Raw genomic sequence first — 23,129 nt, 5'->3', positions numbered from 1 at the left:
CAGGACATGGAGCCCCTCAGCCCTTTGTTCCTTGGCTCTTTGTTGTTGTTGTTGTTGTCAGGGCAGGGCACTATGAATCGCTGCTTTCCTGCATTATACTTGAACACAGGTTAAGATCAAAGAGAGAACTGCCATCTCTCCATCTCAGCCCAAGTGTGAGGTCAAGGAGAGGAAGTTACCTGACCCTCTCTGCCTTTTAGAGATTCTTACTTTCCTCTTCTAGGTTCTAACCTTGGCTATTTCTGTTTTCCATCTGACTGGCACTCCTTCCTTTTGGTGAGATTTCAAGTGACCAGTTGTACTAACAGGACTACCGGGAGCCTTACTCATACCTCCCTCAGCTGATACAGGCTTTAGCAAGTGTCATGATAGGAAGCTTGTATGCCAGCTTTTAAGTCAAGAACAAAATGGGTCTTGATGGATATGGATTCCTTAATGTTTACTTGGTGGGACTTTCAACTGCTATGATATTTCCAGTTTATGAAGCTGCATATTCAAAAGTCATTGAAAAGCTATTTGGCGATGTTCTACTTTCCTTAGCCAACTGACTCCTACTGGAAAACATGGCAGCAATGGCTAGTTTTATTCACGAGACTCTCATCTTTCTCTAAAGGAATAAGATGGATTTCTGAGTGTGTTATATAGCACTTATTATGCAACTGAGCCATCAACTGAGAAAAATCTACAGGATAATATTTGACATTCCTATACATATATAAGTATATAATAAATATATAATAATAAAATATACAAATAACATGAAATATTTAACAAAATAATACATCATAAAATAATATATAACTTTATATGTATAGTGTACTTATATATAAATATTAATGAAACAAAAATATATAATAAATCAAATAGAGAAATAAAATAAAATTAGATAAATATATAACATAAAATATTATATATAATAAATGCATAACTTTATATATGGACTGGCATTTTATACATATATCAATTTATATGTATTATGCGTTTTTATATACACTTAATATGTATTTTGTATTAGCATATATAAATATAATAAATAATTTATAATATATAAAGTATATATAAACTGTATACATATACATATATAAATAAAAGTGCCAGTCCATAGAATTAATAGCCATGAAAATGACTGCTCTGAAAGTCTCCATCCTCATCCATAACACGGGGACCTTAGTTAATAGTACTATATTGTACACTTGAAATTTGCTGAGGCTAACCTTTCTAAGTGTTCTTATTACAAAAATAGAAACAAATGGTATCTGAGGGAGACAATTGCCATGTTTGCTGGCTTGTGGGGATCATTTCACCATATATAAATATATATCAGAACTGATTGCTTAAATTTTTGCCACTTTATTTCATATTTATACCTCAGTGTAGCAGGAAGAATGTTTAACCTTGTGTAAAGTCACCCTAACTTGCCCTGGAATTTTACCCTGGGCATACATGGGTTTGTACCTGGTCTTTTCCTGCTGGTATTTATCATAGCTGAAAGCAGCTTCTCCTAAGCATCCTATTCAAATGCTAAGGTGACCCAAATTGTGTTTTGATGAGCTGTTTTCAAGTGAAGCAACAATCCTTAACATTTAGGTAACTGTCAACAATTCTATTTATTAAAGTATCTTAATAAAAATGCAGATGCATGCATCAGAAGAACTTCTGGTGAGTGCCAAGGTGTGGAGGTGTGTTTATTGGGCTTATGAAGGGGGTGTTTGTATGTTTCATTCAAGTGTGGGCATTGCACTGTTGTTCTCATCGCTATGAAGATTCTGAGCAGTCAGTTAGAAGAGACAGCTTCATAATGATCCTGGGAGATAGAACCATTTGGTTGCTCGGTCCAATGATACCCTGTCATGCTTCCATGTTCATATCTCTTCCCAATATGTCCAGATGATCTCTCTGCTTACGTTCCCTTCCTCAGTTCTTTTTACTGTCAGGTGTAACTTGAGTCCTCATTTTTTTTTATCTGATTTTTATAGTAACAGCCTCCTTGGCTTTTTTATTCTAGTCTTGAACTTTGATTTGGTCTCTGTTCTTGCTGTATCAAATGGGCACAAGACAGAGTTATTAGAGACAATGCAAATGTATTATCTTAGAGTTTCCAACACTAACCTTACCAGGATGAAATCAGGGTATAAGCAAGGCTGTATTCTTCTGCCCTGCGGTCTCTAGGGTGTGTTTCTTTTAATATTTATCCTTTTCCAGAGGCTATTTATTTTCCTTAATTTCTTTTCTTTATATTCAAAATAATCAATCTTGATTATTCTATATTGTGTGCTACTATTCTACTGTGCTTATAGATTCTCCTGATTCTCCTGCTCTTCCACCTTTCAGGATTCTTGTGATTAATTGGGCCTGTCCACTTCTGGGATAATTTCATCATCTGTAGATACTTATATGCAACTGCAAAGTCCTTTATTCTGTGAAATGTAATAGTCATAGTTCCAGGAAAAGGAACACTGACATCTTTGGGGATCATCACAGTGCTTACTGTATGCCTAAAGTCCTTTTTACCTCATCTTAACAAGTACTGCTGGTTAAAAGTCTTGATTTTTAATTCTAACTTGATCAAAAACTTTTTTAATGATGCTGTTTTAAGTACTGAATATCTGTGGTGGTTGTTGTTGTTGTTGATTTTAATATGTAAATGAGATGCTCTTTTACTTAAGGGTGCATGAAATAAGAGCCTAGGAGAGAGCCCAAAGTGCTGGAGTATATCCCTTTCATACACAGAACCCAAAATGTGATTCATGCTATCCCCAGACCTCGAGTGCCTCTGAACCTACATAGTATAGTTTGACATCAGGCTATCTATTGAGGGAAGCAATACCTGAAGTCCCAAGTGCCACTGGAGAGAAATGCACCCCCACCCCCCACTAACAAAGAGTGAATAGCATAGTGTATGTAATCAACATATCAGCTGTTTCTAAAATTGCACTGAATCATGCACCTTCACCATCATCATGATTGTCAGTATCCTTATCCTTCTCTACATCTTTATGCTTCTTTAACATAAGAATTACAGCTCATACGTAATCACGGCAGAGCCTGGCAAGCTATCCGTAGTCTATGCCAAATAGACCAAATTGATATGCCAAATCCAGTAATAAATGGATCTCATTTCCCTAACCCTGAATATGCAGAGTCGAGAAGGATATGGAAGGAGAGGCTGATAAAACACCAAGGCAGACATAGGCTACCAAAAAGCAGAAAAACAAAAATGATTGTCTGTACTTTTAATGCTCGTACGCTGGCATCTGCTGCATCCATTGAAGACCTTATGGTACAAGCACGAAAGATCAAGTACGACATCATTGGTCTGACCGAAACAAGAAGACATCAATCCCATCATGCTGTTTTCGACACTGGAGAAGAACTATTCCTTGGAACATGTGATAAAAGAGGCGTCGGTGGTGTCGGTATCCTTGTCAACACAAACTTAGTCACGAGCATTGATTCATTTGAATGCCTAACAACCCGAATCGGACGATTACACTTGAATAAATGTGGCTCACTACCGGCAGTTTCTATCTTTGTTGTCTATGCACCAACATCCAGTTATGGTGAAAGAGAAACTGAGAAATTCTACATGGAGCTGGAGAAGTTCTATAAAGAAGATCACACCTTCTACAAGATCATTGTTGGTGATTTTAATGCCAAGATAGGACCAGGAAGATCAGTCGATGAACTCCACATCGGAACCCATGGAATGGAATGGAACGAACAGGGTGACAGACTATCTGAGTTCATCATGTCAACCAAAACCTTCCATGGTAACTCACAATTCCAAAAGGCTGAATCTAAACGTTGGACATGGGAGTCTCCCGATGGACGGTTCCACAATGAAATAGACCACATCATATTCAATCAGCAGTTTTGCCTAACCGATGTTGCTGTTGTCCCAAAATTCCAAACGGGATCAGACCACCGTCTTCTTCGTGCAAAATTCTACCTCACAGAACGAGGAGAAAAGAATGCAAGGTTTAAGAAGAGGACTCCCAGAACAACCACCAACTGGGAGCTCTTTGGCTCTATTGCGGCAACATGGGAAGATGCCGTCATTGACAACATTGATGAGGAATACGATCGAATGATTCAGCACCTCCATGATTGTGCAAGGAATGCCAAGAGAGAGATAACCACAAAAAACCATCTTTCTTCGAACACTCTTGAACTTATTCGCCAACGTGGCTTGGCACGTGCCTCAGGCAACCACAAGCGAATGTCCGAACTGGCAAAACAGTGCAGAGAAGCCATCAAGGATGACCTCAAAAACAGGAGAGCAGCAGTACTGGTAGATGCAGCAGAAGCTGGGAAAAACATTCGTAATGCCCGCCTGTCCTTCACCAACTACAAAACCAAGATGACTGCCCTCCGACATCATGATGGATCTATCACATCTTCCAGAAGGGCAATGGAGAAGATTATTCATGACTTCTACTCAGATCTCTTTAATAGCCACATCCACTTGCCCACATACCACATACCACATGATGGATATGTCGTTCCCAATGTTCTCCCTTCCGAAATCCAACATGCCATCTCGTCGGTAAAGAAACAAAGAGCACCTGGCCCAGACAAGATCAGACCTGAACACCTGAAGAACTTACCATCAGTACTCATCAATACATTGGCTCAACTCTTCACACGCTACCTGTCTGAATACAAGGTTCCATCCCAATGGAAAACCAGCAGGACTGTACTACTATACAAGAAAGGAGACATCCACGACATTGGCAACTATCGCCCAATCTGCCTATTGTCTGTCATCTACAAACTATTCACTCGAGTCATCCTGAATAGGATTAGCAGAACACTAGATGAAGGACAACCATGTGAACAAGCTGGATTCAGAAAAGGATTCAGTACCATCGACCATATCCACACGATAACCAAGCTCATTGAGGTATCTCGGGAGTTCAAGATGCCGCTCTGTCTAACGTTCATTGATTTAAAGAAGGCCTTTGATTCTGTTGAGACGGAAGCGGTCATGGAAGCCCTAGCCAATCAGGGCGTACAAACTCAATACATCAGGATCCTTCGTGAGCTCTATTGCGGATTCACTACCAAGATCTCACCATTCTACAAAGAAGTAATCATCCATATCAAGAGAGGGGTTCGGGGCAGGGTGATACCATTTCACCAAAACTCTTCAGTGCCACCCTCGAGAACATCATGCGACGACTGGAATGGGAAAACATGGGAGTAAAGATAGATGGTCGGCAACTACACCACCTCCACTTTGCTGATGACATCGTTCTAATAACACCAAACATCAACCAAGCGGCACAAATGCTGAACGACTTTGACCGTGAGTGTGGAAAGGTCGGACTACAGCTGAATCTTACGAAGACAATGTTTATGAGAAACAGCCTTGTTCCTGACGCTCCATTCGCTCTCAACGGAACCACCATCTCCGAATGCAACAGTTATATATACCTAGGTCGAAAAATCAACATGATGAATGACCTGGCACCTGAGTTGCGCAGGAGGAAGAGAGCGGCTTGGAATGCCTTCAAGAGCATTGAAGAAATAACTAAAAGGACAAAGAACCTCCAGCTACGAGCACATCTCTTTGATTCCACTATTCTTCCTGCATTAACATATGCCTCAGAGACCTGGACCCTACGAAAACAGGATGAGAACGCTATTCGGATCTCTCAAAGAGGAATCGAAAGAACTATGCTTGGAATATCACGATTCACTCAAATGAGAGATAGAATCCGGAGTTCTGATCTTCGTCAACACTCAAGAATCAGGGACGCTGTCTCATTTGCCAAGACATCAAAAATCAGATGGGCTGGACACGTAATGAGGTTTACAGACAACCACTGGACTAGAGCCATTACTGATTGGATTCCACAAGACATCAAAAGATCACGTGGACGCCCACCTATAAGATGGTCAGACTTCTTCGTCAAGACCCTAAATGATCGGTTTGAGACTCTACATGTTCCTAAAACGAACAGATACCATTGGGCTACGCTAGCACGCAACCGGGATGAATGGAGACGTTACTGGCACCCGCTCAAATAAATCGATGAATAACGGGGATTAAGTGATTAAGTGATTAAGTGACGTAATTGTTTATTTTCTGGTGCAGAAGACAGAGCCTCAAGACAAATGTCCAACTCAACAAATGTTTTTGGGTTCACTTAATACTGATGTATTGATGTATTGATGAAATTAATCAACTAAAAGGAAATCATGCACTTCTTTTGGACTTAGTTGAAGCCACCTTTTATACACTCCATAGGACTTTTGCCTCAAACTTCTTCAATTGCCTTCAATTTATGTTCTATTTAGCTAATGCCATTGAAGCTGCTCTCCATAGTTCAAATTGGTTTTCTTTTAGCAACTCCTGCATAGATGAATTCACTCAGTTATGACCTTCCAGATTTCTGAACTGTCTGTTTCAAGAATTAAAGCATTGAACGGAAAATGCCCTTGCTAAAAAAGGATCAGTCCCTGCCTGGATTTTCTAGATGAGTTTAATTTACTGAAGAAGAAAAAGATGTGGTATTTTCATGATCCTCTTACCACACTCAGTCGTGCTCAAAAGCTGCTCCCAGCTCTGTGCTCGGTGGTCACTCCCAGTGGTGGCCAGGATCAAACCAGGGTCAGCTTCAGGCAGATCAGTACTTTAACGCCTGTACAAGCTCCTTAGCTCTTAAAAATTTCTTTGAGACTGTGCTGTTTTTATTTATTTTTTGTTAATATTTCAGTTACATATGTAGTGGGGCTGGAGCGATAGCATAGTGGGTAGGGCGTTTGCCTTGCACGAGGCCGACCTGGGTTCGATTCCACCGCCCCTCTCGGAGAGCCCGGCAAGCTACCGAGAGTATTCAGCCTGCATGGCAAAGCCTGGCAAGCTCCCTGTGACGTATTCAATATGCCAAAAACAGTAACAACAAGTCTCACAATGGAGACATTACTGGTGCCTGCCCAAACAAATCTGATGAACAATGGGAGGACAGTGCTACAGTGCTACATATGAAGTGAAATGAATGTTTTCTTATTAATTGGTCTGAAACTGTAGGAAATCAGCTTATTTTGTGTGATATTTTTATAGTACACATTTACATTCCTATTTAATTTAGAGCATAGAATGAGACTTTCCATCTTATCACCTAGGAAGAAATCAAATTTCTATATTTCTAGCAATAGTACCACAGTAAATTTTGTGTGTATAATTTCTTGCTGAGATGACTAGATTTATGTTGTTTTGGTGTTATAATTATTATATGTTGATCATCTCTTAGTTGATGGTGCAGTTTTTAAATAGAAAATTATCAAAGTTCATCTTTAAGACTGAACCACAGTTTGGGATAAAATCGGCTTAATATTCCACATTTTATGAGTCATTTCTTCTTTCAGGGGGTGGAGTTTGGGCCACACCTTGTGGTACTCATGGTTTACCCCTAGTTCTATGCTCAAAGATCACTCAAGTACTTTACCTGTTTTATTATATTGCTGTTTCCCTTTATAAAGTCTTTTGAAGTATTGATCTGAGTATTCCAAGTGCTATTGTGTTAACTAGACAGAGGAAGATTAAGGAATGGGCTCTGGGGACAACACCCCAGTGTAGCACCAACATTGGGGTAACATGGGGCTGTTTCTGGAGAAGTTCATTAGTGTAAGCATTCTCTGGAGATGCATCCTTTTCATGAAAGACATTTGCAAAAACATGCACCTTTCATATTCACATATCTGACATTGTATTTGGTTTCAGCTAGGTAGTAGCCATCTGGTAATTATTTGCTAACTACTTAATTCTTGTATTGGTATATTGATATGTGTCTTGAGATAAAATTGGTGTATTGATATGTTCAGCATAGTGATATGTCTGCTGTGATGTGTTTAGAATATTAAATTGTCAGCTGTAAACATGGAAGAGCTATCTTATTAACAGAGGGATTCCAGTGGAATTGCAACCAGGACATGCAGGCTGTGCTGACTCAGAGTGAAGGCAGCAGAACAGAAGCAGCTTGTATTTACAGGGGAAACTTGGAAATTGGGACGAGAGAAAGGAGAGAGAGAGTTCCGGAGGGTGAGGATTGCTCCATGGCTGATCTGTGGGGTGGCCCAATAGCTGGGCGGTGACCAGGCAGGGAAGAATCTGTAATGCTCTCTATACAAAATCTATTCAGCTCTATAAAGAAGCTTCTTCCTGCCTGGGTGCCTGCCTTACATGTATGAGGTCCTGGGTTTGATCCCTGGGACTGCAAAAATAAAAATAAAAGCTTATAAGGTAGGACCAGAAAGATTTTCCAGGGGGAAGGGACACTGTAAAAATAAATAAACAAACAATAAATGTCCATAATTAGGGGTCAGAGAGATAATATAAGAAATAAGAGATTTGTGTGTGTGTGACTCATCACCAGTACTCCATATGGTTACCTGAGACCTGCCATGAGTGACGCTTGGGCACAGACACTCGCATAAGACCTGAGCATACACCTCAGGGACTGTGACCCCAAAGCCAAAAACTCAGACCAAAATACCAAGAGGCTTCTTCTAGTTTGGGGTCTAGAAACAGCCCTGAGCAGTGAGTAGTAGCTGTCCTTTGAAGCAGCCTTCTCAGATCCATTACATTCCCTAAGATATAATCACTGTTCCTTGTAGCAAGACAAAACTATGATAAATGCTATGAGGATAACTGAAATGACATGGTTATAAAATAACGTGTTAGACTTCTATTTCTTTTGGGGGCTGGAGAGCTACTACAGTGGGTACAATGTTTGCGTTGCATGTGATTGACCTCAGATTGATCCCTGGCATCCCATATGGTCCCCTGAGTACTGCCGGGAATGATTCTGGACTACAGAGCCAGGAGTGACTCCTGAGAATTTGCAAGTGTAGCCCCCAAACAAACAAAAACAAAATTGTTTCTTTGGGGCCACCCCACAAAATACATAAGTGCCCAGGAGTCTCTGGGGACCACTCAGTGAGACTCAGCCATCTTGGTCAGTAGGTACGATGCCAGGGTCTGAGGAGCTGCTTGGCCAAGTTCGGAGATGCTGGGAACCACTAGGGACACCCTGGCAGTGTTTAGGGTGCCATGATCTGAACAGGTACAAACTTCGGTTCTGGATAATCAAGACATGAGGTACTGACCGCCAACCTGGCTTCCCAGCCCCCAAATTCTCCTTATGTGTTTTATCAGACTTAAATATCATTGTTCTATCAATCTTCTTCGCTTGTAGAGTTTTGAGTCATGAATAAAGATCACTTATTTTTCATTTCTCTGAAACTTCCTACTTTCCTTCCAGTAAGCACTGAAGTTTCTGCTGAATCTGAGTTAGTTTCATTGTGTTTGCCACTCATTTCCTTTAGGAAGTTATACTTTGCAAAGGAGAGAAAGCATAAGTAATTGCCTATTACTTCCTTACATTTTCCACTTTGTTTTAAGTTTCATCTATTTTATTCCCAAAGCATGATTCATCTTTTTTTAATGGCAGAGCGGTATTCTATGGAGTTTATATACTACGCCTTCCTTATATAGTCCTCTGCTGATAAACATTTTGGGTGTTTTCATTTTTAAAAAATAAATCAAAAACTGCTGTAATTTTTATTTGGGTTCCCTTTTCTCACACCCTAACGAATACTTGATTTCAGTATTTTAACATAGACCGGTCTCACAAGTGTGAGACACTGTCTCATTGTGGTTTTGATTTGCTTGTCCTTAAGTATGAATGAAGTTTAACACTTTTTCATGTGCCTGCGGGCCATATGTGTGTCCTTGGAGAAGTATCTATTGATATTTCCCCATATTTAAAAGACTGTGTTTTTGGAAAAATGAACTTTTCTGCAACATAATTTGATAGTTACTTGACAGAATTTATAGCCATAGCCAAGAGGATCATCAATTTATGTCTAAATCAAAACAGACTTGCACTAGGAATAAAGAACCCTTAGGTTCTTACCAGGACAATAGACTGAAACGGGACTGTTGAAAACAATGGGATGTGCGATCACAAGACTCATACTGTCATCATGAAAGACAACACATGTGGTGAATAAAATCATGCATAATAACTTAGACTTGAGACAGAGACATAAAAAGGAGCATTTCCTTCACACTATCCATTTCCTTCTCCTTGAGTCAGCCATGTTCTACTTTGATGTATTTTTTATTTGTTTTCATTTAGACAGTACATGTTACCTGATTTTTAATATTTGAAAACCACCAAAGGAGTAGAAGAAAAGAATAAAGTATATATATATATATGGGCTGTAGCAATAGCACAGTGGGTAGGGTGTCTGCCTTGCATGTGGCTGACCTGGGTTCCATTCCTCCACCCCTCTCGGAGAGCCTGGCAAGCTACTGAGAGAATCCTTTCTGTAAGCTCCCCGTGGTGTATATAATATGACAAAAACAGCAACAAGTCTCACAATGGATATGTTACTGGTGCCCACTTGAGCAAATTGATGAACAACAGAAGGACAGTGCTACAGTGCATAAGTATACATATATATATATACATATATACATATATACACACATATACATATACATGTATATGTGTGTGTATATATGTATATATATATATATATACATATATAATTTGTGGTTGGAGCGATAGCACAGCAGGTAGGGCGTTTGTCTTGCATGCGGCCAACCGGGCTGACCTGTGTTCGATTCCTTCGCACCTCTCGGAGAGCCCGAGAGTATCTCTCCTGCATGGCAAAGCCTAGCAAGCTTCCCGTGACATATTCGATATGCCAAACACAGTAACAACAAGTCTCACAATGTTACTGGGCCCGCTCCAGCAAATCAATGAACAATGGGAGGACAGTGCTTATATATATATATATATATATATATATATATATATATGTATATTTTTTTGTGTCCATAAACGTGGAACAAGAAGGCACTTTTTTTCTCTGACTCCACTCATTTAGCAGAATGTCTTTTGTTGTGTTTTGTTTTTGCATTTTGGATCACACTCGGAATTGCACAGGGGTTATTCCTGGCTCATGCACTCAGGGATTACTCCTGGTGGTGCTCAGGGGACCATATGGGATGCTGGGAATTGAACCCGAGTCAGCTGTGTGCAAAGCAAACATCCTACCCACCGTGCTATCACTCCAGCCCCACAGAATATCTTTAAGGTCTAGGTTGTGAATAGAAGAAGAGGCTCCAAAAATAATAATATTGTCCAAAAAGGAAAGTCAGAGGGATTTACAGGAAAGTGGAGGGACTTAAGTTCACAAAACTATAAGGAGTAGGAAATAAGTCATAGGCATTAATTGACTATATTTTTTATTCGTCGATTGCCTCGAGCAGGTCCCAGTAACGTCTCTTTCATCCTAGCCCTGAGATTATATTCAAGTCTCTTTAGGAGAATAAGACCCATCATTGTTACTGGTATTTGGCATATTTGGTGCGCCACGGGGAGTTTGCCAGACTCTGCCCTGTGGGCAGGCTATATTCGATAGCCTGTAAGTTTGTCCAGAGTAGGAATGAGATAATAAGATATCATAAAAAGATGTCCTGATAAGATGTCGCGTGGCCGCGAATGCGGCCGCGCGGTTCTGGGAGCTGGATTTTATAGTCTCTGAGTCTTGGCCGCTGATGGGATTACATGGCGCCAGGGGGCCAGGTGGTGGGTGTGACCCCCGCCTACTGGAATTTGGAGGATCTGGGTGGAGGATGCTCGACTCCAATTCGAGTAGGCTTGGAGATCTCGGCCCCGGAACCCGCGTGGCTTTGTCCCTCTGCCAGTACCTTCATGTGTGCGGAGAGTGGTCTCAGCATGGTGGTGGCTGGTCCTGGAGGTCTTTGGCTGCCGGAGCCCTGGTCGGGGCGGGGAGGAAAGCTCAACCCGCTCCCCTCCAAGGGACCCCAGCGAGGAACAGCCAGGCGCAGGGGCAGGAGACTGTATAATGAATGTAAATAATAGCATATGTAATTACAGAATGCAATAAATACTGTGTTAGTAAACATGATATATTCTTTCACTGTATCGCTGTCATCCCATTGAGTGTTGAATACTGGGAGCAAGTGCCAGTAACGAATCTATTTCTCCCAGCCCTGATATTTTAGCCGCCTCTTCTTACTCATCTTTTCCTAACAATTGGAGGCCCTTTCAGGTTCAGGGGAATGAGACCTTTTGTCATTACTGTATATTGAATACGCCACAGGGAACTTGCCAGGCTCTGCCCGCGCAGGTGGGATACTCTTGGTAGCTTGCTAGGTTCTCTGAGAGGCATAAATGAATAGGAAGGGTCTCATAATGTGTCATGCAGCCACTTTGCGACTGCATGGTCTGGAAAGCAGCATGGAGTGTGGTGGTGGTTGGGCAGTGGAGGTCAGCTGCCGGGGCTGGGTCCCTTGGTGTGGGACCTGTCCCACCTCACCTGTCCCACAGCCCGGCACGGAGTCCGGTGGCATGGTTCTGGGAGCCTCCTTTTATATTTCTGTCTGGGAAGAGCATCTGTGAGTTCTGGAGGGTGGCTGATGAGGAGGTAGACTCTGCGCCAGGCTGTGGGGTAGATTTAGAGCCATCCCCACCGCAAGGGACCCAACCCCGACAGCTGACCTCCGCTGCCCAACCACCACCACACTACAGGCCACTTTCCGGATGCTCAGGTTGAGCCTCACGCAAGAATGAAGTCCCACAAAACCCAGATAATGCGGAACTTTGTGACCTTGGACTCTGAACTCAATGGGACCTGGAACAGAGATCCTCTGTCTGCTTCCCCCAGTCTCTGGTGACTCAGGGATCACATCCCTAAGCCACACCCTGCTGGAACCAGATGATATACTCTATAAATTATAAAGTAACAGCATGGGGCTGAGATATGGAATTGGCTTAAGCACTGGTTTTGACCAAGCCTGAGATCATCTCAGGCACCATGTGACTATATGCTTTCAGCATCTCTGCGTCTTTGGGTGATGCCCAAAGGCATCAGGCCCCCCTGCCTCCAGGTGCTGCCTTTGCTTTGAGAAACAGCTCCATCTCCATTCAGTTACCTTCCCCGGGGTGGTGCTCTGTGCCACAACACTTAGTCTCAGGTCTTCCCTCGAAGAAGCTGAGAAGGACAAAGAGTAAGGGACCGATGAGGATGATGTTTGTGACTATTTTTAAACCTAATTTTGCACACCCTGTTGTGTTTGTGCCACCTTCAGATTCCACATATCTTAGGGAATGCTTTGAGATGATAGAAAATGATCAATGATGCAATCTGATTATATTTTTTACGAGACAGATAAACTTCCCAGATGCTCAGATTTTCTGAGGTTTGTGACTGAAAATGGAAAATTCCTCTGCAGAAGTGGGTGTCTGTGCCCAGTGGGGTCTAAGAGGGAAATAGTTTACTGTCAGCTGCTGCTAATTGGATCCACCATGGGTAAGCTGGGTTGAGATCAGTGTGAGACTGTCACAAAGCTATCAACATTCTAGTCTCTTCCTCAGAAGTGCAGCATATAAACATGCTTGTTTCACCTAACTCGGGGGCTCAGATTTTTTGGTGTAAAGCTACCTGACCCCACAGCTGTAATAAAACTATCTGTCTATCCCCTTTGAGTGCTATCTGGTTTCTATGGGATGGCTCACTTCTCCACAGTAGGTTTAGTCCTCTCCCAAGCTAATTGAAGGAGGCCCTTACACTAAAAGGATCCCTACTGATGTGGTTCTTAGTGAAATCAGCCCACAGAGCCCAAAGTTTGCCCTTTTCAGTACACCAACCAGATAACAGCATGTCTCCTAGGAAACCAAACCTTACCCCTTCCATAAGACCCAGGAGTTTGCCATGACTCCCAAGATTCATCACTTAAGCACTTGCTTGCTACTACTGGATAAGCTTTCAGCAAATGCTGCTAATTCATGATGTTCTTCTCTTCAAAACTTTTCAATCAGCTTACCTGCAGTTGGGCTGGGGTGATAGCACAGAGGGTAGGATATCTGCCTTGCACGTGGATGACCTGAGTTTGATTCCTCTGCCCATCTTGGAGAGTCTGGCAAGCTACTGAGAGAATCCTGCCGGCACAGCAAAGCCTTGCAAGCTACCCCTGACGTATTTGATATGCCAAAAACAGTAACAACAAGTCTCACAATGGAGTTGTTACTGGTGTCCGCTCCAGCAAATCGATGAACAATGGGAGGACAGTGCTACAGTGCTACCTGCAGTTAGCTCAGAAAGCGTTCAGAGTAAAATCTGAAAAGTAGAACTGTCATATGGAGAGCTGGGACTTCAGGAAAGGTCTGACTTGTGCCCCAGAGAACTGACAGCAAAAGACTCAAGAAGTCTAGCGTATTCTGCAGGTTAGTTAGAGTCATGCTTAAATCCTAGGATTAGCGCTTCTGTTGACTCCTTCGTGCTTTTATGTGTGTGTGTGTGTGTGTGTGTGTGTGTGTGTGTGTGTGTGCGCGCGGGCACTATGCAGAACCCTCCTGAAGGTCAGTGAGTATGAAAGGAATGTCCAGAATTTATGGGTATTTTTCTCTAGGCTTTGGAAAGAGGCAGTAAGATCATTGTGTCTCAGCTTCTAGATCTTTCCATCAGTTTTAAGTTGCTGCATACAGCATTTTGGACTGTTGTGAAAAGCTGAATATTTGGTAATGGAAGTATGCTCTCACTCCTCCCAGACCAAGTATTCCCTAAAGCATTATATATCCCAAATAATGCTTACCAAAATGTGTTTCCAGTGCTTTAACATGAACTCACCAGTCCAGAATTCCATAAAGTTTAGATTTATGAAGAGATGAACACAGAGATAAGAACTTTTGCTTAAGGACTGAGACTCAGAGGAGGTTTTCCCCTTTCCCTAAACACATCCTAAGTTTGTCTATATTCATATAAGATACATATGCTGAAGCAATTGAAGTAGATCTACGGACTAACTGACTTTTTACTTTAAACTAGTATGATAAACTAAGCAGTGTTATAAATGAATGGTGTAGTATCCTTAAATGCTATAGTGAGCGGTGCTCCATGGTTGGTAAAGAGCTTTGGGGTTAAGCATCGATACCTGGACATTACTATTTAGGAACAAGCTACTCATTCTTGAAAGGTCAGTTAAGCTTGCCGTATGTCTCAAAGCACCTACCTTGGTGAGTCTTCTTATCTCTCTCCATCCCGCTTTTAGTTCCCTCTTTTTCTCCTGTACAATGTTCATCCTTTCCTCCCCTCTCCATTTCCCATCTCTCCTCATTTTATACCCTCTGTATGTCGTGCAGAGGCAGAAGTAAACCCTGAGCTCACCAGATGTGGCCCAACACAATACCCTCTGTCTTCTCCCCAATAGCACAGCCAGTAGGGTGTTTGCCTTGCATGTGGCTCACCCATGTTCAATTCCTCCACTCCTCTTGGAGAGCCCAGAAAGCTACCAAAAGAGTATTTTGCCCACATGGTAGAGCCTGGCAAGCTCCCTGTGGCATATTCGACATGCCAAAAACAGTAATAACAGGTCTCACAATGGAGATGTTATTGGTGCCCGCTCTAGCAAATTGATGAACAATGGGAGGACAGTGCTACAGTGTATGTAGCACCATACCCAAGACTAGGATCTCTGGACCATGCCAACGAGAACCCCTGAATTGCCTCTCTGTTTTATGTTTTGCTTTTTTGTGTGTGGTGGCCCATACTTGGCAGTTCCCAGGGTTTACTTCTAACTCTGTGCTCAGGAATCATCACTCCTAGCACATGGGGCCATATATGATATTGCAGATTTAACCAGGATCTGCCATATCAAGGCAAATGCCTTAACCCCTGTACAATCTCTCCATTCCAAAGCCACTTTAAATAATAGCACGCATAGAATCCCAACTTCTGGGGAAGGAGCTAGGACTCAGCCTTGCCACAGAACTTCCAGTGTGGCTTTAGGTTAACTCATACTGGTCAGGCCCCACCTGACATCTTGGTTTTTCTTTTCTCTTCTTTTCTTTTCTTTTCTTTTTTTTCTGAATTATCTCTTGCTCTTTGGGAACTTTATCCTCATATGCTGATCTCTATTACCATGCTGTTGGTGTCTCTCAGACGCTGTCAGTTTTCTTCAGAGTCTGTGACCACTCTGTAAGTATTTGCTATTCATGGTTAGCAAATACTCGCCGGGGCCCCTTGGAGGGGAGCAGGTTGAGCTTTCCTCCCCGCCCCAACCAGGGCTCCGGCAGCCGAAGACCTCCAGGACCAGCCACCACCATGCTGAGACCACTCTCCACACAAATGAAGGTACTGGCAGAGGGACAAAGCCACGCGGGTTCCGGGGCCGAGATCTCCAAGCCTACTCAGATTGGGGCTGAGCATCCTCCACCTAGATCCTCCAAATTCCAGTAGGCGGGGGTCACACCCACCAACTGGCCCCCTGGCGCCGTGTAATCCCATCAGCGGCCAAGACTCAGAGACTATAAAAACTAGCTCCCGGAACCGCGGCCGCGTGACATCTTATCATGACATCTTATTCCTACTTTGGACAAACTGGCAGGCTACCGAATGTAGCCTGCCCACACGGCAGAGTCTGGCAAACTCCGCGTGGCATACCCAATATGCCAAATACCAGTAACAATGATGGGTCTCATTCTCCTAAAGAGCCTTGAATATAATCTCAGGGCTAGGATGAAGGAGACGTTACTGGGGCCTGCTCGAGGCAATCGACAAATAACAGGATGATTTGTGTGATTTGTGATTCACGGTTATAGTCATTACTGGAGAGGACAGTCAAAAAAATTGTAAGTTGACCATGAAGACCAGTGTAGTATCAGGTTCACAGCTCTAGGACGCAGTAGAAGATAAAGGTAAAAGCAGCCTCTGTGACGCTGCCTTTTGCACCTACTAGACAACTGGAGTCTTTGAGGGAGTGTTCCTGACAAGATATTCAAGGATTTTCCCCCATAGGTGGTTGGTGGTGGTTGGTGTCCCTGAAAACAATGGCTTTCCTCAGAGTTAAAACACCTATGTTTTGGTAATCTTTCACCACACACTCAGTAGGTCTGTACTTTATGAATGTGAACTATAGCACTATCCTCCTGTTGTTCACTGATTTGGTCACACGGGACCAGTAACATCTCCATCGTGAGACTTGTTGTTACTGTGTTTGGCATATTGAATACATCACAGTTAGCTTGCCAGGCTTTGCAGTCTGGGCGAGATGCTCTCAATAGCTTGCCGGGCTCTCCGAAAGGGGCGGAGGAATCGAACCTGGCTTGGGCGGGCCGGCTGTGCGCGAGGCAAACGCCCTGCCGCTGTGCTATTGCTCCAGCACTTGATAATGTGAGGTGGGTGAATTCAATCAATCCTGATATGAGCCAAGTTCTAAGTCAAGTTCTTGGGCTTGAAATGAGTCAACTTCAAAGTTCGATGATGACAAGTGCCTAAAAACCATAGCTCTCACCTATTTTCGACAGTATCTTGAATTATCAACTTGGAGCTTTAGTATTCACAGTTCATGAGCATTCCCTGTGATGAAATGAGAAAGTTCTGAGCCCCTATTGTGTGTATTGCAGTGTACAAAGTACTGCACTGTAATAGTACTTCTAAAACAATTACATGCAAATGAACACATTATCTCTTAGTAAGATGTAGTCTGCCTTTTATTTCAGAAAGCCAAAGATATTAGCCGTGGAACGTAGACAAAGGAATCGAAGTAAAAGTTGAATTAACATTCTTTTCAAATAAAAATAAAGCCTGACTCAACTAAATGTCAGGCTTTATTGACATTTCTTAGAAATATCAACTAGTTTTAAACTCTATGCCTTTTCTGTGTATTTGATGAAGATTGAAATCCGTGATTAAAATATTACATTTTTATTGAGTGACCCTAATAATTTTTCAGTTTCATTGTAATGCAGCAGTAGATAATTAAATCCCTAACCCCCCCAACCCCTGAAGAAAAAGCTTTTATAAGGGAATAAGCTTTTATTCTTTCTCCCTCTCTGCCTCCCATCACTTTTTTAATGTGTACCCTTATTGAATGTCACTGAGTAGAATCAGATATCTGTTGGTAGACAATGTTTCATTTTCTTACTATAAGATGCACATTTTAGTGTTTACCAACTTTGTGGTCCTATTTTACCCCAATTTTACTATGCATGTATATTGTTCAGAAAACTCACTTATAAGAGTAGTCAGAATATTTTTAAGTGAGTTCAGATATCCTGGCTTTTGATTTCCAGTTTTTAAACATATGACTTTTTCTTTCTCCATAGTATTCCCTGCTGGAAATTTACTGATAATTGTCCTTTAGCAATTGCCACCACATGTTCTTAGAAAAACTCCTGGAAATGAGCACATATGGTTTGCTGTGAATTGCCTTTCACAGAATTTTGGTGAAATAAACTTTCTTTTCAAATGCTACAGTTGTAACAACATCAAGTTTTACATTTCAGCTGTTGTCTTAAATGTGCTTTAGAGGTATACTACCTAGATAATAAGTCAATATATGGACTAGCTAATAAATGCAGCTCATTTACTCTATCTTAAAAACAAAACTATCAAGAGAGTAATTCAGATATAATAAAAATATGGTCGAATATGTGATATATGTATATCACGTATATATAGTTATAATAAATGAATATAGTTACAGAAAAATCACTTAATGATGAGCAAATATTACACGGTAATTTGCAATCTACATATTTTAGCTTCAATCATGTATATATATATATATATATAATTCCAAATTCTTTCGATCATGACCGTAGGACTAAATTTATTTAAATTAGACTTTAATTCAAGGCATTTGTTTGAAATTATGATTGCATCATTATTTCCATTTTTACTAATATCTTAAAATTGTTGTGTATTTCTGCATGATATAATGTATCTTGCTGGATACTTACTGTATCCGTCTCTTAGAAATTGTTTTTAATTTTTAAAATTTTGGCAGGGGCTGGAGAGATAGCACAGCGGGTAGGGCATTTGCCTTGCATGCAGCCGACCCAGGTTCAATTCCCAGCATCCCATATGGTCCCCTGAGCACTGCCAGGCGTAATTCTTGAGTGCAGAGCCAGGAGTAACCCCTGTGCATCGCTGGGTGTGACTCAAAAAGCAAAATAAATAAATAAATAATAAAAAAATAGAAAAAATAAAATAAAATTTTGGCAGGGCTCATACCTGGCTGTGTTCATGCTTACTCATGCTTACTCATGCTTCTGCACTCAGGGATCATTCCTGGCGAGGCTCAGGGGACTATTTTGGGTGCCAGGGATTGAATCCAGATTGTGAACATGCAAGGCAAACACACTACCGCCTGTACCATCTCTCCAGTTCCAGCAAACGTTTGCAGTCTTTGTAGTGGTTTGTTTTTCCAAGACAGTTTCATTTGACCTTAATTAACTTCGTCATCTCAGTATGACAAAGACCTAACTGCTGCAGGTTAAACTTATTATCATCATTATTATTATTTTTTCTTTTGCTAAAGAATGAACCTATATTTTACAGCTATATAGTGGACTCTAAACTTTTGCAACTATGTTTTTTCTTTGAAGGTAATTGCCAACCTAACTGCTTGTTAATTATTGCTTTAGGCTAATAATATTATTGTCATAAAATATTATTTTGAGTTTTTTTTACAAAGACTAGTTAGGATTATCCTAAATCAGGGGGATTGTATGTTTATTTCATAGAAAAATATAATATTTTAAATCTCTTCCCGACCCAAAGGTGACTCATTCATGTAGCATGGTTTTAATTTTTATTCTGTGTTGTCAGTAGCCCAAAAAATATTTTCTTCTCTACATGCCCACAGGGGTGTCCTCATTAAAAAAAAATGTATATATGACACTTTGCTTCTTTGGTGAAGGAAAGTTTAAAATGCCAAGTGGACTTAAGTTGATTCCAAACTTGGTCATGTCCTTAACCAGCTGAATACTTGATAGGAATTATGAACAAGTTTCAAAACTTTCCCTTTTCTTCCTGACTTTTGAGCCACAAGTAGAATTTTTTCCTAACTTTCATGTTGATATAAAGAATAAAGATAATTCTTAGGTGATGGCTATTGCAAGAGAAGCAATCTTCTGATTCTAGCAATGTGCTTAAAATTTAAAGGGAAAAACGTGTTGAAAAAAAGAATTCTTTTTCTAAAACTCTGACCTTCTGTTAGTGTCTTAGCAGTGACATGTAATTGTAAATCATCGTCTGGATAATAAAGCCGTATTTGTAATGCCCAATAAATGAATGCTGAATATGTAGCCATTAAGCTTTCATTTGCTGATTGTGACCAAAGCCTGTGACCCCAGAATCCTAAATGACTATTAATATCTAGCAGCTGGCAGTTGTGCTCTGTGAATTTTTATGATGCAAATTGTCATTGTGTGTAGATTCTGTAATGAGTTCCTGAGAAATTGCCTGGGAGTTAAGAATAAGTAGCTCTCTAGGAGAAACAAGGTAGAAGCTATACATATAGTGTGACATTTAAAATGTCAGTCTTTTTTTGTATATTTAAAATTATTTTGAGAAGTTGTCATTTTCGAATGACAAAGAGTCTAACAATGTTTTCTTTGACTCAAAAACCTCAGCAAGTAAAAATTATCATTTAAATATAACATCATGTGTGTGGTATTTCCTGCTTAGTTTATGCAAGATGATGTCCTTGTGTAGCTTACACAAGAGTTGTATTGCCTACATTTTTGTTCTAAGGATAACTGAGCCATAGTGAACAAGGCTGGCAAACTATCAGCTCTCATATTATTATTGAAGGGGTTAGGGTATTTTTCTCAAATGAAAATAAATCAGTGGTAAGTGGTCTAAAGAAACACACACACACACGCGCGCGCGCACACACGCACACACACACACACACGCGCGCGCGCGCTCTTACACATTTACCTTGGGAGTTGAAAATTCCAGCTCATGTAATCAAGAAAGGAATTTTAGACGATAAAGGACCAGACGTGAGGTTTTAGAGGAGACGCCTTTCCATTAGTGGCATCTCCCAGAGAAGCTCGAAGGTTAGTTTGGATTCTAAGAACCAATGGGAAAGTATTGGCAGAAGAGACGAAGTGAGGGTTGTGAGCTGCAGACCGATGTGTCAGGACCAGGCCAGCCAGCTCCTGAAGCTATGGAAAGAGGTTTAAAATCTTTTCTCAGTGAAGATGGGAAGCAATGAGAAGGATAGCTTGATAGGAGTATCGTTTGTATTTGGTTTGGTTTGGGGGCCACATCTGGCGGTGCTCAGGGCTTGCTCCTGACTCTGTGCTCAGTCATCACTCTTGGTGGGACTCATATGAATATGACCATATTCAGTGCCAGGGATTGAACCCAGACTAGACTTCCTGCCAGGCAAGTGCCTTTAGCACTTTACCACTTTACCCACTGTACGATCTTTCCAATCCAGTTTTGATAAAATTGAATCCGCTTAGAATACTCATTTCCATCTCCAATGATAAGCTTTGCACAGGTACAAAGATTAACTTAAACTAGGGACGTTTCCACTGCTGGGAAGCGAAGACGGTGTTTTCGTTCTCAATCTATAATACTTTGGGGGTTGAACTATGACTTGCAAAGATAGGATGCAGTAATCAATAAAAACAGCTTTCTCAAGCTGCCCCGTATTTCTAGAAGTGTTTTCTTATACAAGTTTCTTAGGTGCTGAAGCATCAATTTTACCCAGCTGTACTTCAGAAAATCAATTGAGATGTTGTGTTGAGCTGATGTTTTATAGCCTTTTCCCAATTGTGACTGAATTTCTGATCCTGTTTCTTTCTGGTGCTCCTCCTGTCCTACTGATTTGCCCCCCTAGTCACATGCTGTGGCCTTCCCTATTTATGTAATTTTTCACCTGTGGCCTTGGAATATCCTGAGGACCCAGTGGGGACCATATGCCTCTCTGCAGTGACAAAGCACTTGTTTTAGGCCACCTGGATCTCAGTCATGATGTGTATGTACCTCAACAGATTCACAAGGTCTGAACATAGAAAGGCTCACACTTGGTTTGATGCTCTGCTTCTATTTTGAATTCTTAATAGCTTTTTCATCAAGGACCTTTCATTTTCATTTTCCACTGGGCACCACAAATTGTGTAGCCAGTTCTAAGATGGGGGTTGTGAAATGAAAAATGTGTTCTTCTTTTGCAAAACATGGAGAGGTAGAGGCAGGGGGAGAACTGAATAGAAACAAAAGATTCTCAGCAGATAAAACCCAAGGAAGCACATGAGTGAGTATCCTACAGACCGTGGGGGAGCCCTTCAGTAGAGAGCATGATCCCTTGTGAGTATATGTGCAAGCATAACAACTAAAGGAGTACAACCTTCAGTCAGCACTGTAGCCAGGTGTGTGAGCATTAACCCCTGATGTGTAAGCACCCAGAGCTGGAAATGTGTGTGACCCTGTCATTGTGACAGCAGCAACAGTCGTCAAAGTCAGGGGTAAAAATCAGAAGGATAATCCAAGGTAGAGGACAAGAGGTGAAAGATGACCTACTCACTCCCATGAAAGATGGCTTTTCAGCAGTTTAAGAAACTAGGAGTATTCAACAATTCAGAGCACTGCATTCAGAAGGAATAACATGTGCAAAGGCCCTGAGGATGGACAGAGCTTGACATTTGAGAAGCTTGAAGGATTTCAAGGTGATTCAATCAGAAACAAAAAGAGTAGCTCAGGATGAAGTCAATAGTAGAAACTTGGAGATCCTCAGAGATCATGAAAAGATTTTAGACACTTTTTCTTGTGTAATGTAAAGCCATCAAACTTTTATAATCAGGGGAACAAACATATCTTCTTTATTCTGAAAAAAAATGCCTTTTATACTTCTATGTAAATAACAGGAAGGAGAGGAAAATCTTATTGCAGAGAAAATAGCAAGGCCAGAGCAGTAACCAGAGAATTGATTGCGAGAAAAATGGTGTTAGAATGGAGAGATTTAAGATCGCATCTTGTTGCTGAATAGAGAACCAATTAATGAATTTGAAGGTGAAGAATGATGGAGAAGATTGATTATAATGTCACAGTTTCTGGCTTGAGTCGCTATGGAGGTTGGGGGTTGCCATCTGTAAGGATAAGGAGACAAAAAGGTAGGAGAAAATTTAGGAACCTAAATTTGTTGTGGGGGGTTTAGATTTTAGATGTGTCACAGAGCACCTGGAGGGGAGTGGTGAGAGTTGAAAATGGCATTGCATAGTGAGAATGAGTGATCAGAATCCAAATAGGAGAGTGTTCCAAACAATTCTTTTCAATCAATAACTCAG

At 41.2% G+C, this 23,129-nt stretch overlaps 1 protein-coding gene across 3 annotated transcripts in view; it reads left to right on the top strand.

The window, feature by feature from the left end:
* The window catches only part of OXR1 (oxidation resistance 1), a 443,572-nt gene that overhangs the window by 203,219 nt on the left and 217,224 nt on the right, over window positions 1-23,129 (top strand). The gene's annotated exons all lie outside the window — the stretch shown is intronic.

The sequence above is a fragment of the Sorex fumeus genome, unplaced genomic scaffold (assembly GCF_029834395.1).
Source record: "Sorex fumeus unplaced genomic scaffold, SorFum_2.1 ptg000002l, whole genome shotgun sequence".
NCBI classification, from domain to species: Eukaryota; Metazoa; Chordata; class Mammalia; order Eulipotyphla; family Soricidae; genus Sorex; species Sorex fumeus.
Note: the sequence above shows the minus strand (reverse complement) of the source record. Positions and strands in the feature narration are given on the sequence as shown.